The sequence below is a fragment of the Bos javanicus genome, chromosome 11 (assembly GCF_032452875.1).
Source record: "Bos javanicus breed banteng chromosome 11, ARS-OSU_banteng_1.0, whole genome shotgun sequence".
Taxonomy (NCBI): Eukaryota; Metazoa; Chordata; class Mammalia; order Artiodactyla; family Bovidae; genus Bos; species Bos javanicus.
In genome coordinates, this window is record NC_083878.1 from 99,544,646 (window position 1) to 99,556,510 (window position 11,865).

Below are 11,865 nucleotides of genomic sequence, written 5' to 3' on the forward strand. Positions count from 1 at the left end.
AGAGGGGTTAGAGGGAATAGGAAGTGGAGAGGAGGGAAGAGGGAGGAGGGGGGAAGGAAGGGGCAGGAAGGAGAAGATTAGGGAGGAGGGGAAGGGGGTGGAGGGAACGAGGTGGGGGAGGGGCAGGGAAGAGGGTGGGGGGAAGAAGACGGGGAGGGGGGAACACAGAAAGGCACCCCCACCCCCACCCCCGCAGCTCCCTAAGCAGTTAGGAGAGAAGGAGATACACAGATGAATAATTTACTACGGGAAATGCAGGAAGAATTTAGAAACTCTCAATTTATAAATATTTATTTTCACAAGTTCGCCCCCTCCCGACTCTTCTTTCCCTGGCTGGCCCTCGTTCTTTCTCCATTTCCACCCCCCCCGCCCCCCAACTTTTTGCTGACCCTGTCTCTCCCACGGCCTCTCTCCTTGTCTCTGCGCGCCGTGACCGTCTCTGTCTCCCCTTCTCGGCCTCCGTGACTGGGGTGGGGCGGGGATGTGTTTTCTCGCCCGTGTCTCTCTTTTCTCCAACTCTGCGGCCTGAGTCTCTCCCTGGCTGGGTGCATCCCTGTCTCTGTCTCCCTGTCTCCATCTCTGGGTGTCTCTACCTCGTCTGTCTCCCCAGCCTCTCCCATCCTAGGACCTCAGTTCGGGTCCGCATGAGTTGGGGCGGGGCCGCGGGGGTGGGGAACCCTTGGAAGGCTCAGAGGGGGAGAGGTCGTTTCCCTGACAACCGGCGGGCGTAGGGCAGAGCCTCACCGGCTGTAGATTAAGAAGTCTGCGGCGGACGGGGGCGGGAAGCCGCGAGAACCCCGCCCCTGCCCCGCCCCGACCACGCCCTTTTCCAAAAGCTTGTTGGGGCGCCCCAGGGGTGGCTTGGGGAAGGCACTGGGATCGGGCAGGTAATAAGTGGATCACTTAATCAATCAGTTAACCAATGGTGGGGCAATCAGTTTACAGGCACGCACAACGCGGGGAGTTTAAGAGCTCCCGGTGGAATGAGACGGAGCTGAGTTCTGAACCCTCACGGGCCTTGTCCTGGCAGCGTGGTCCTGCAGAGCTGAGTCCGTGCACATCTGGCCGGTATCTCCCATCTGTGCGGCAGCCCCTACCTGCAGGGTCGACCCTCCAGGCGGATCCTCCGTTGCCTTTGTCCATCCTTTAGTTCACAAATGGAAAAGGGAGGCCCTCGGAGGGGAGGGGAACCTGGGGGCAGGGTTACCAGCCATTTAACAAACTCAGCAAAATTGACTTCCTCCGTCGGCATGCTTTTTATGAGCTGGGAACTGGACTCAGAGGTGATCCTACCCTTGACAGCACCTGGCTCGAGGCCTGACCCAGAGCCAGTCCTGGGTTTTCCCTACCTGCTCCCCTTCTGTCTCCCCTCTGACTCCCTCCTTTCCCCCTTGTGTGGGGAGGCTGAGTTCCAGAGAAGTCAGCTGGCGGCACGGTTGCCTAGATGCGAGAGGTGGATTCCCACCCCTCCCCTTAAGCCATTTCTGAGCCTGACACTCAAGTGCCAAAGAGTTCTCCAGTCATGGAGGACTCCTCAGGTAGTATCCTCAGGGTCCTAGCTGGCAGGGTCTCTTGGTACACACGCCCTGCTCCCTACAACCTAAAACCCGTGTGTCATTTAATAGGCGAACTCCTGTTTGTTTGAAACAGCCCTTCTGACAAGTACCAGCTCCTTCTTGCCCCAGCCCTCCCTCCCCAAAGCTGGCTGGACTGGAAGATGGGAAGGGACTGGTGGAATGATTCCCCGCTCCAGGAAGGACTGAGGAGTCACTGGGAACGTGACTATTTATAATTTCAGCGGCCCCTTTAAGCTTGGGCTCCAGGCCTGTTGCCAGGCGGGCTGTGTTTGAAGCTCTCAGCTCTAATCCGGCTACAGCAGCAATGCTCCCAAATCTGCAGCAATGCTCCCAAATCAGGGTCCTGTGGTTGCTCCAGAGGCAGGATGGGCCTGGCTTGTGGAGCTCTCCCAGGCTGGAGGGCCACCCCCTCCCTGTCCCCAGGTCCGCACAAAAGGCAGGCGCTACACGTACACATAGACACCTCTCTATGAAACACACACACAAACTCATCCTCACAGACCCAGGGAGAGAGAATCCCGTGACTGCCGCGTGGACTGGCATTGGTGTCTGTGGCCCATGGGCCCCCAGGCCAGCCACTTTTCCTCTGCAGGAAGGATTTCTCTGCCCTTCTCGAAGATTCTAGACTCTATACTCCTTGAGCCCCCAGAATACCCCAAGAGGGTTTAGAACCTGGACCCAGTGGGAACTGAGAGGAAGAAAGGGTGGAGAGGTGGTGGGCGGAGCTGGCAGATCTTGAAGGAGGAGATTGGCCCACGTGGCCCCTGGCTTTCCACGCTGGAGCTCATCCCTGGTGGAAGGGGTCTTACTCCCCCAGCTGAGAGATGGGGACGGTGAGACTGGGAGAGCAACACACCCAAGATCCCCAGCCACTGAGAGGATCGGCTGGGATTCAAGCCACGTGTCTAGGGCCCAGGCTCTCACACACTTCTGCACTCGCAGGCAGGGCAGTCGACAGCATCTCGCCATCTTTTCTCAAATGCAGGTTTGGGGGTTTCCGCGTGGCTGACAGTGGCTGGCAGGGCGTCTCACATCCCCACCTGGTATGTTATGGGCACCCAGTTCACATTCCCTGGCTGATCCCTTCTGTACAGAGAACGGGGACCAAGGAGGACCTTTGGTCAGGCTGTGCCCTCTACAGCTAGCCGGTCTCACCATGGAGCCACAGATCAGACTGTGGGGTAATGTGCACCTCAGGGGGCTCCGGGGGCATGGAGGACACGAGAGGGATGAGACTCAGGAACCCCTGTGTCAGACAAGGCCCAGGATGGGGAGCTGAGGCCCAGGATCCAGTTCTAGAGCCAGCTGTGTGACTTCGGGTCAGGCCCGCTGTCTCTCTGGGCCTCAATAAAATGAAGGGAGCTGGGCTCCCTAACCTCTGAGGGTCCTCCCGGGTGGTCTGGAGAAGGAGCGCCTGGTCTCGGGGAGCCAGAGTGCATATACTCCTCTCCCAGGGCTGGGCCACGTGCCAGCAGAGGACCTGAGTGGCTAGCAATGGCCACCATGTTAAAAAATAATTTTACATATTTATTTTTGGCGGTGCTGGGTCTTCTTGCTACGGCGAGGGCTTTCTCTAGTTGCGGGAAGCGGGGGCTATTCTTGGTTGTGGTGCGTGGGCTTCTCACTTCGGTGGCTTCTCTTGCGGAGGAACACAGGCTCTAGACCGCGGACTCAGGAGTCATGGCCCACAGGCTTAATTGTCCCAAGGCATGTGGAATCTTCCCAGACCAGGGATGGAACCCAGGTTCCCTGCACTGCCAGGTGGATTCTCAGCTACTGGACCACCATGGAAGCCCCAGTAATGGCCACCATTTATACAGCACCTACCGTAGGCTTCCCTGAGAGCTCAGTTGGTAAAGAATCCACCCACAATGTGGGAGACCTGGGTTCAATCCCTGGGTTGGGAAGATCACCTGGAGAAGGGAAAGGCCACCCACTCCAGTATTCTGGCCTGGAGAATTCCATGGACTGTATGGCCCATGGAGTTGCAAAGAGTCGGACACGACTGAGCGACTTTAACTTCACTCATCGTAGGCTTGAGCAAACTCTGGGAGATAATGGAGGACAGGGAAGCCTGGTGTGCTGCAGTCCGTGGGGTCTTAGAGTCAGCCACGACTTGGCAACTGAAAAACAATAGTACCTACCCTATAGGGTTCAGTGAGAATTAACTGGGTCACAGCCATGGAGGGCAGAGACGGAGACCCAGGCCCTCCCAGCCCAAAGGCCTCAATGCTTGTGGTCCTGGCTGCTGGCTGAGCGGGGCCGGTGGGCAGTGCCGCAGCTTGTGGCTGCGTGTCCTGGGTGCAGTGCCCGTGTGACACTGCGCAGAGCAGGCCGTCTGCTTTCCAGAGTGCTGCTAAGGAAGGCGCGGCTCAAGCTGCCTCCCCTGCCCCCTCCACAGGCTGCTTCTCCCTCCCTCCCTCGTTCCTGGTCCAAGGCCAGCTCCCCAAGGCTCCAGGGTGCCACACCCCTGTACCTGGTGCCCCTGGGCAGAGGCTGGCAGGGGAGGGCTGGCTCCCAGAAAGCAGGGGTCACAACGCACTCCCCCTCCTCTGGCCTGGACCAGCGAAGGGCTTAGGGCACAGTCTCGCAGCCTCTCCAATGGACCCCATCACCCTCCATGTGGGTCCTTGGGTGCACAACACCAGACCTCAGTTTCCTTGCTCTGTAGACTACTACCGATGTTCCTGCCAAGAGAGGCTGGAGGGAGGATGCGATGCGCTGCTGCCCACACCTCAGCTCAGGGCAGCTCCAGCATCCTTTGGGTTGGCACCTTCTACCCCATCAGAGATTCCAGCCAGAGCCCTCCAGTGGAGTCAGGGGCCTGGAGTCATGGGAACAGAGGCCAGAATTTCCCAGCAGCCTGATCAGAAGACCACAGTTAGGGGGTGGGACATCCAGGGAGCGGTCCTCTGTACCAGCCCCTCCATGCTGCCGAGTGCCAGTGAGCCCCCAGACTTCATCCCGTCTCCAGGAACTACCGTCCACGGGTCTTACCCAGCCATCCTGCTTCCCCCCTTCCTCTCGCCTCCCACAGTCTGCAGCCGCTTTGCCTCCCCAGGGAACTGACATCTGCCCACCCTCCCAGCTGCCGTTCCCCCTCCACTCCTCCTTCATCTCCCGCCTAGAATGCCGCACCAGCCTCTTCCAGGAACCCGTCCAGGATGGCCCCAGGGACCCACACTCTCCACAAAGTCCCCTGTGGGTCTAGTGAAGCGTCACGCCAGCTCACCATGACCCAGCAACTCTGATGGCCCGAAATTGGCTCGTCTCCTTGGCTTTGAAGACTCTGGGGACCTGGTTCCTGCTCACCCCTGCAGCCTTTCGGCTCCCCACCCCCACCTCTGCTCCAGACAGACCAGCTCTCTTCCAGCCTCTGTGCCCTTGTACACGCTGTTCGGAGGACTGGAATTTTCTCCTGGGTCATCGGACCAACTTTTCATTCCTTAGGACTCAGCCCAGGCTTCCTCTTCTCCAGGGAGGTGCCCCTGACGCCCATGCCGTGGTCTGTCTACGTGTCTGTCACCCACAGTAGGCCATGCAGGAAGGGGCTGTGCATCTTGTTTATCTCTAAACCTCCAGCTTGCCTCCAGCTTGGGAGGTGGGGTCACCTGTACTGGTGGAAGGATGGCTTGATGCCACCCCGTTCCACTCCAGCTCCATCCACACACCCCACCCCTCCCCTGGGAGCCATCTTCCTTTCCCTTTCCTTCCTTTCCCTCTTCTCTGGGTGGGGTGGCATTGTGCTACGGGCATCCACATTGAAGTCGCGTGACCTGCGCCTCCTCGTGGCGCTGAGCCTCAGTTCTCCATCCGCAGAGATGGAGAGAGCCACTGCACGACCATCCCAGGGTAGATGCAGGGATTAAGTGAACAGCGTTAATCGTATCCTTGGACGTCATAGGAGTTCACTATACGTTAACTAATATTGTTGTCTTCGTTCTGTATTATCCAGGCAGGCTGGTTGTAATCACCTCCTCCTGGCCTGGATCTGGGGCACCTGTCACTACAGCTCTCTGCTCCAGGCTGCCCACAACTTGGATCATTTCATCTTCACTTAGAACACTCAATGGCTCTCCATTGCTTCCCCCAGGATATAAAAACTCCAGCTAATTTTCAAAGCTCTTCATCACGTGCTTTTCTGGTGAGGCTGCCCTGTGTGTGTGTGAGTGTGTGTGTGTATGTGTACGCTCAGTCATGTTCAACTCCTCACAACCCCATGGACTGTAGGAACCTCCAGGTTCCTCTGTCCATGGAATTTTCCAGGCAAGAATACTGGAGTGGCTTGCTACTTCCTACTCCAGGGGATCCTCCTGACCCAGGGACTGAACCCACCTCTCTTGTGTCTCCTGGATTGACAGGCAGACTATTCTTTACCACTGTGCCACCTGGGAAGCCCCGAGGCTGTCCTGACTAGTAGCCAAAAGATGACCTTCTGGCAGGCCCCTCCCCACCTGCAATGGGAGCTGGGTGACCCTAGGTGGGTCTTCTACTTCCCAGAGCTTCTGGATCCCTCAGCTGCACACTGGCACTGATACCAGTGCCTCTTAGTGGTTCCTTCCCTGGGGGTGTGGGCGACAGGGACCCTGGGTGCAAAGAGCTGGCCTAGTGTGGGGGATGTACCGGGCACCAGAGCCTCATGGCCAGCTCGGGCCAGCCCACAGCCCTACACGCAGGCTCTGGAAAGAGGCCAGAATCCACGCTGATCCTCATCTCCTCAGAGTCCCCGTCTTTCCAGGCTGAATATTACCCTGATTGTGTTGTAGAGAAAGGAAGAGAACATTTGTTCTCTTTTTAAGGAAAATAACATTTTCCCCCATTTACAAAAGGAATACATGTAAACTGTGGATAATTTTGAAATTAAGATAAACCAAAGAGAAAATTTTAAATGATCTATAATTCATCACCCATCCACAGAACTTTGAGTGCCTGAACCTCCAGCCTCCAGACTCTTTGTATTAGGTGTGTAGTACAGGATCTGCTTGGAGCCCAGAAAGGGGCTCACAGAACATTCTGGTTGGCAACCTAGTTCTTCCTCTTACCAGCAGAACTCAAAACTTCTCTGCCCAAGGCCTCTGCCTGCTGGTACCTAGAGAGTTCCCCACCCCACCCCCAGCAGCAGCTGTTAAAAGTTCAGGGTCTCAGGGAAGTTCCCGGGTGGCCTAGTGGTTAGGATTCTGGGCTTTCACTCCTGTGGCCCGTGTTCAATCCCCGGTGAGAGAACAGATCTTGCAAGCCATGCAGCATGCCCTCCCCCCAAAAAAAAGCAAAGAAAAGAAGTACAGGATCTCAGCCCAGGGGCCCCAGAAACTGCATTTCCCCAGGATCCCAGGAGGCCCAAAGGTTTCCAATGGCAGCTGAGTGCCCCGAGTTGTGGATACGCTTACACTTATCTGAGCCAACCCCCTATTATTGAACATGGAGGTGGTTTCCAAGTTGTGACATCATAAACAAGGCCACAGTGAAAAGCATCATGATAGCTAAACCTTGGGCACACTGTGGGTATTTTCCAGGAGCAGGTATTATGGAGATTTCCTTAATTCTGCTTCACTCCCCTTCTTCCTCAGAACATTCTGGGGTGGGGTAAGAGTTGGATATGACTGAGCGACTTTACTTTCACTTTTCACTTTCATGCATTGGAGAAGAAAATGGCAAACCGCTCCAGTGTTCTTGCCGGGAGAGTCCCAGGGACAGAGGAGCCTAGTGGGCTGCCGTCTATGGGGTTGCACAGCATCAGACACGACTGAAGAGACGCAGCAGCAGCAGCAGGGTCCATCTTCATCCCCATTCTGCAGGTGAATAAACTGAGGCTAGGGGCAGACAATACTCTCCAGGGTCCCATAAACAGTGGCCAAGCCAGGGCTTAATCCAGCCTGGCCAGGTTTCCTTTCTTCCACACCCATCCTATTGGCCTTTGCTTTGAGTTTTTGGTCCAGCGTCAGCTCCTGTTTGTGTGAGGTGGGTCTCATGAATGTCCCAAGATGGGCACACAGCGGCTTCCAGATGTCCCTGTCCCTGCCCTGTGGGACCAGTTTGCCCCGGTGACAGATGAAGCTTGGCCGGGTGGATAGCGTGGCCTCAGTCCACTGGGCACCTTTAAGTGATGGTGGGCGGGGCTTCAGGGAGGGGACCGGAAATGGTAAGAGAAGCAAGAGGGGCTTCCGGGTCAGCGGGGAGGGGCTCAGGCCCAGAAGAAAGGAGGGAAGGACAATGGCAGGGGGCTTTCCTGTGCTGTGGCAGGAAGAAAAGTCATGTGACTGTGAATCCTTTTGGGGGAAACCCTTGGTGAAGAGTGAGCAGAATGCACTGATGGCAGCAGATTCTATTAAAAGCAGTTCTCATTACTGTACCGTTAATTATTAATAGGATCGGGCAAATCAAGGATGGGAAGACCCAGCTGGGCCTGATTCAAATCTTGCCTCCGAAGCAAATGGCTTTTGGGCTCGGTCCAGGAGACCTAGCCATGAACGTGCCTGTTGGAAAGTGAGGACAACCCGAGGCTGCCACGGTGGGACAGGCATCGCTTATATCTGCTTTTAAAAAGGCTAAAGAGAAGGAGCCCAGAGGAGGCAGACGCCCATTTCTGTCTATTTGCATCCCCACCCCTGAGCTTTTAGGCCTAGATGACCTGGGCGTGCCTTTCCTGCAGACCTCATCCTTCTCTGAGCACTGCCCAGACCTGGGGCTGTTCAGCCTCTAAAGAGATCCAGAGAGGATCTTTCTCCATGGAGCAGCAGAAACCACAGTGAGAACGAAGCCAAAGAGGGTTTGGGCTGAGGACATCCCAGAGATAGAGATTTCAGCCCTCTTTCTTGCTTAGAGGGATTGACCGCCTTATCTACACTGAACTCCTATTGCCCCTTCAGAGCCCAGCTCAGATGGCCTCTCCTTTAGGCAGCCCTACACAGTCCTAGCTCTGCTAACAAACAAGGATGCAGACCCTGTCCCTGCCCTCACAGAGCTACCGGTCTGACAGGAATCTAGCCAGGTGATTAATCAAATAATCATCACAAACCATGAAGACACACAGGCACCAGGCTCTAAAGCTGGGAGAGGGAAGCCATGCACCGCGAGGGCAGGGCCTCTAACGATTCTTCATCCTCTCCTCTAGGCTACCTGGAGCAAAAGTAGGTTCTCAGGAAATGTGTCTGATTTCACAGACTGCTAATTTGGGAGCATAAGAACAAGGCCTTCAAGATGGAGAGATTTCTGGAGAAGCCAGCTTTGCACAGCAGAGGGACGAAGGGGCGGGGGTCTGGGCCTTTTCCCTGTTCCTCCATCACCACAGAACTCTCCTGGATTATTAACTGATTTACCCTGACATCCACTATGAAGCCAAGACATGAATGCAGTATGGTGGGGGTTTTTTTTGGAATAAATAAACGTGAATGAATGAGTGAGTTTAGGCTTAAAAAAAAAAAAAAAAGCACTAAAAACCTGTGGAGTCTATCTAAAAAAACATATAGCTAGAAACCCTGATAGTCATTCTTATTCTTTCACTAAATACCCATGAAGGTAGAGAGAAAGATGAAACCTCCCTTCATTGTGGGAAATAGCTGCCAACCTCATGCCAGAATCTGGGAGGAGCCATGCTGAAGGTAATAGCAGGGGGCAGTGTTGGAGAGAAAGCTGAAGACACAGAGACTGGGGACAAAGGTAGGAAGGTGCTCAGAACCTTTTCCATCAGTCGCTCCCACTCAGAGACCTGAATCTGCACCAGTCTGAAAACTGGACAGTTGTCCTTCTCCCACATGCTACTGATGTCCCTGGTCATTCAGAAAAAGTGGGCAGGGCAGGGGGCTTTCGTGGTGCAAGGTATTCTGGGAAGCAAACATGATCATTGTAGGGAGCTGGGTGGAGGGAGAAAAATAGAGAACTCCCCAGTAGCAGTGCATGCTGGGACTTCTGCTTATTTCATCTGTTCAGAAAATCCAAGAATCATTTAACTAAGCTGCAGTGAAGGCTGCCTTCTTTCAGCAGAGCTGCAGTTGGCAGAGCCTGCTGGAAACTGGGACACGGATTGAGCAAAGCCTACTTGATACTGTTGCCTGGACCAAACACTGAGAATGGGATGGAACCATCAAACAAGTAGTAAGAGGACGAGGCCAGAGGCAATTTACACATCCTGTCTACTTCTAATTGTGGAGTATGGATGAATGTTTCTGTGTTTGAGGGACAATGCAGAGGCAAAAGCATCAACCACAACGGACTGTGAAAAACCACTTCTGAGCATGGAAGGGAACTGGCATCTGAAACACTGGAGATCAGGCAATTGACAGCAGTTTCCTAAAGGAACCAGAGGAAGACGTCAGGAAACCATGTGGCCATTTTACTGGAAAGACCTGCTCTGCAAATAAGGAGGCAGAAAGCACAGGGCAGCCCTGAAAGATGTGAAAAGCAAGCCTGGGGACTTTCCTGGCAGTCCAGGGGTTAAGACCGCGGGCTTCTACTGCAAGGGTGCCCGTTAGATCTCTGGTTGGGGAAAGAAGAGACCCCTCGTGCTGCACGGTACAGCCAAAAAATAATAAAAATTATTTATAAAGAGAGAGAAGACACAGACAGGAAAGAAACAGGAGGAGGCTGGGTGAAGGTGAAGGCAGAGATTGGAGTGATGCAGCTACAAGCCAAGGAATGCCATAAGCCAAGAGAGGGGCAAGGAACAGATTCACTCTCGGAGCTTCCAGAAGAAACCAACCCTGCCATCACCTGGACTTCAGACTTCCGGCCTCCAGAGCTATGAGAGAACACATTTCTGTTGTAAGTCACCCAGCTGTGGCAGTTTGGTATAGCGGCGCTAGGAAACTAAGATGGAATTAAGAAGGATTGCAAGAAAAGAGAAAACATGGTAGCAAAGTTGAAGTCCTTTGAATATTCTTCATGAGGCAGAGTCAACTCATGGGAAAAGACCCTAATGCTGGGAAAGATTGAAGGCAAGAAGAGAAGTGGGCGGCAGAGCATGAGATGGTTAGATAGCATCACCTACTCAATGGACATAAATTTGAACAAACTCTGGGAGATAGTGGACGACAGAGGATACTGGCGTGCTGCAGTCCATGGGGTCACAAAGAGTCAGGACTTAGCGACTGAACAACAACAACAAAGCGTTGGAGTCAGCCGTGTCCGACCCTGTGCAACCCCACAGACGGCAGCCCACCAGGCTCCCCGTCCCTGGGATTCTCCAGGCAAGAACACTGGAGTGGGTTGCCATTTCCTTCGCCAAGGCATGAAAGTGAAGTCGCTCAGTCGTGTCCGACCCTCAGCGACCCCATGGACTGCAGCCCACCAGGCTCCTCCGTCCATGGGATTTTCCAGCAAGAGCACTGGAGTGGGGTGCCATTGCCTTCTCCTGAAGTCCACGCTGGAGACCGTAAAAAGCAGACATTGTAATGCAGGAAAGTGTTACCAGTGATGGGGAGAGGTCCACCTTGAGACATTTCCTAAAGTGGGGCAGAAATTGAGAGATGACAAAACATGAGAAAGTGATAAGGAGGAGACAGCAAACACACAGCTGAGATGTTTGAAGAAAAGGCTAGAATAAGAGATGACTTAGAATATAATGAAGAAAACTCACCTGTGTTTTAAAAAGAAACAAAAAGATCTGAATATGCAGATTGGAAAGACTCATTGTGTTCTGGGGAAATAAATCGAGGATTCTGCTGAGACATGTTCTGGAAAAACAGCGCAATTCATACAAATAATGACAACTTGTATGTGCCTCCAGGAAGGAAAGAGCATGACTTCTAAAAGATCAAACCCAGGCTGGTTTAGCTTGTGTCACACTAAATGAAGAGGAGCCATGTTTATGAGGTTTGGGGGGAACTACTGAACACTCATTACTGAGAGGTATATTCCCATCAGCGGGGACTCCAAGAATGACAAGCCCTAGGCCTTAAATAAGCCTGGGTATTAGTACTAAAGCCAGTTAAAAAGCAGTGAGTCTAAAGATTTACTGTCAATATCATTTCCAGACTATATATAAATGTCAAAAATTGTTCTTAAATGGCACATCATAGAGTGGAAAAAGTAGATCAAAAGCAGGGGGGCATACCTGAGAGACATCTTTAATAAGAGGGTTTCAGGAGGCACTGTTTCTCCTCAAATGATTGCTAAGTCACTTCAGTCGTGTCCAACTCTGTGCAACCCCATAGACGGCAGCCCACCAGGCTCCCCCGTCCCTGGGATTCTCCAGGCAAGAACACTGGAGTGGGTTGCCATTTCCTTCTCCACCTCGAATGATTAGGCAGCTACAAATAGAAGACTTTTTCAATTAAGATAACTTTGAGTGCAA

At 53.6% G+C, this 11,865-nt stretch overlaps 1 long non-coding RNA gene across 1 annotated transcript; it reads left to right on the top strand.

The window, feature by feature from the left end:
• The first annotated feature begins 5 nt into the window (after positions 1–5).
• LOC133257624 (uncharacterized) lies at positions 6–8,970 on the top strand. The gene is made up of 3 exons (XR_009739626.1): positions 6–7,372; positions 7,944–8,060; positions 8,689–8,970. It is a non-coding gene; the product is annotated as an uncharacterized LOC133257624 (long non-coding RNA).
• The last annotated feature ends 2,895 nt before the right edge of the window (positions 8,971–11,865 follow it).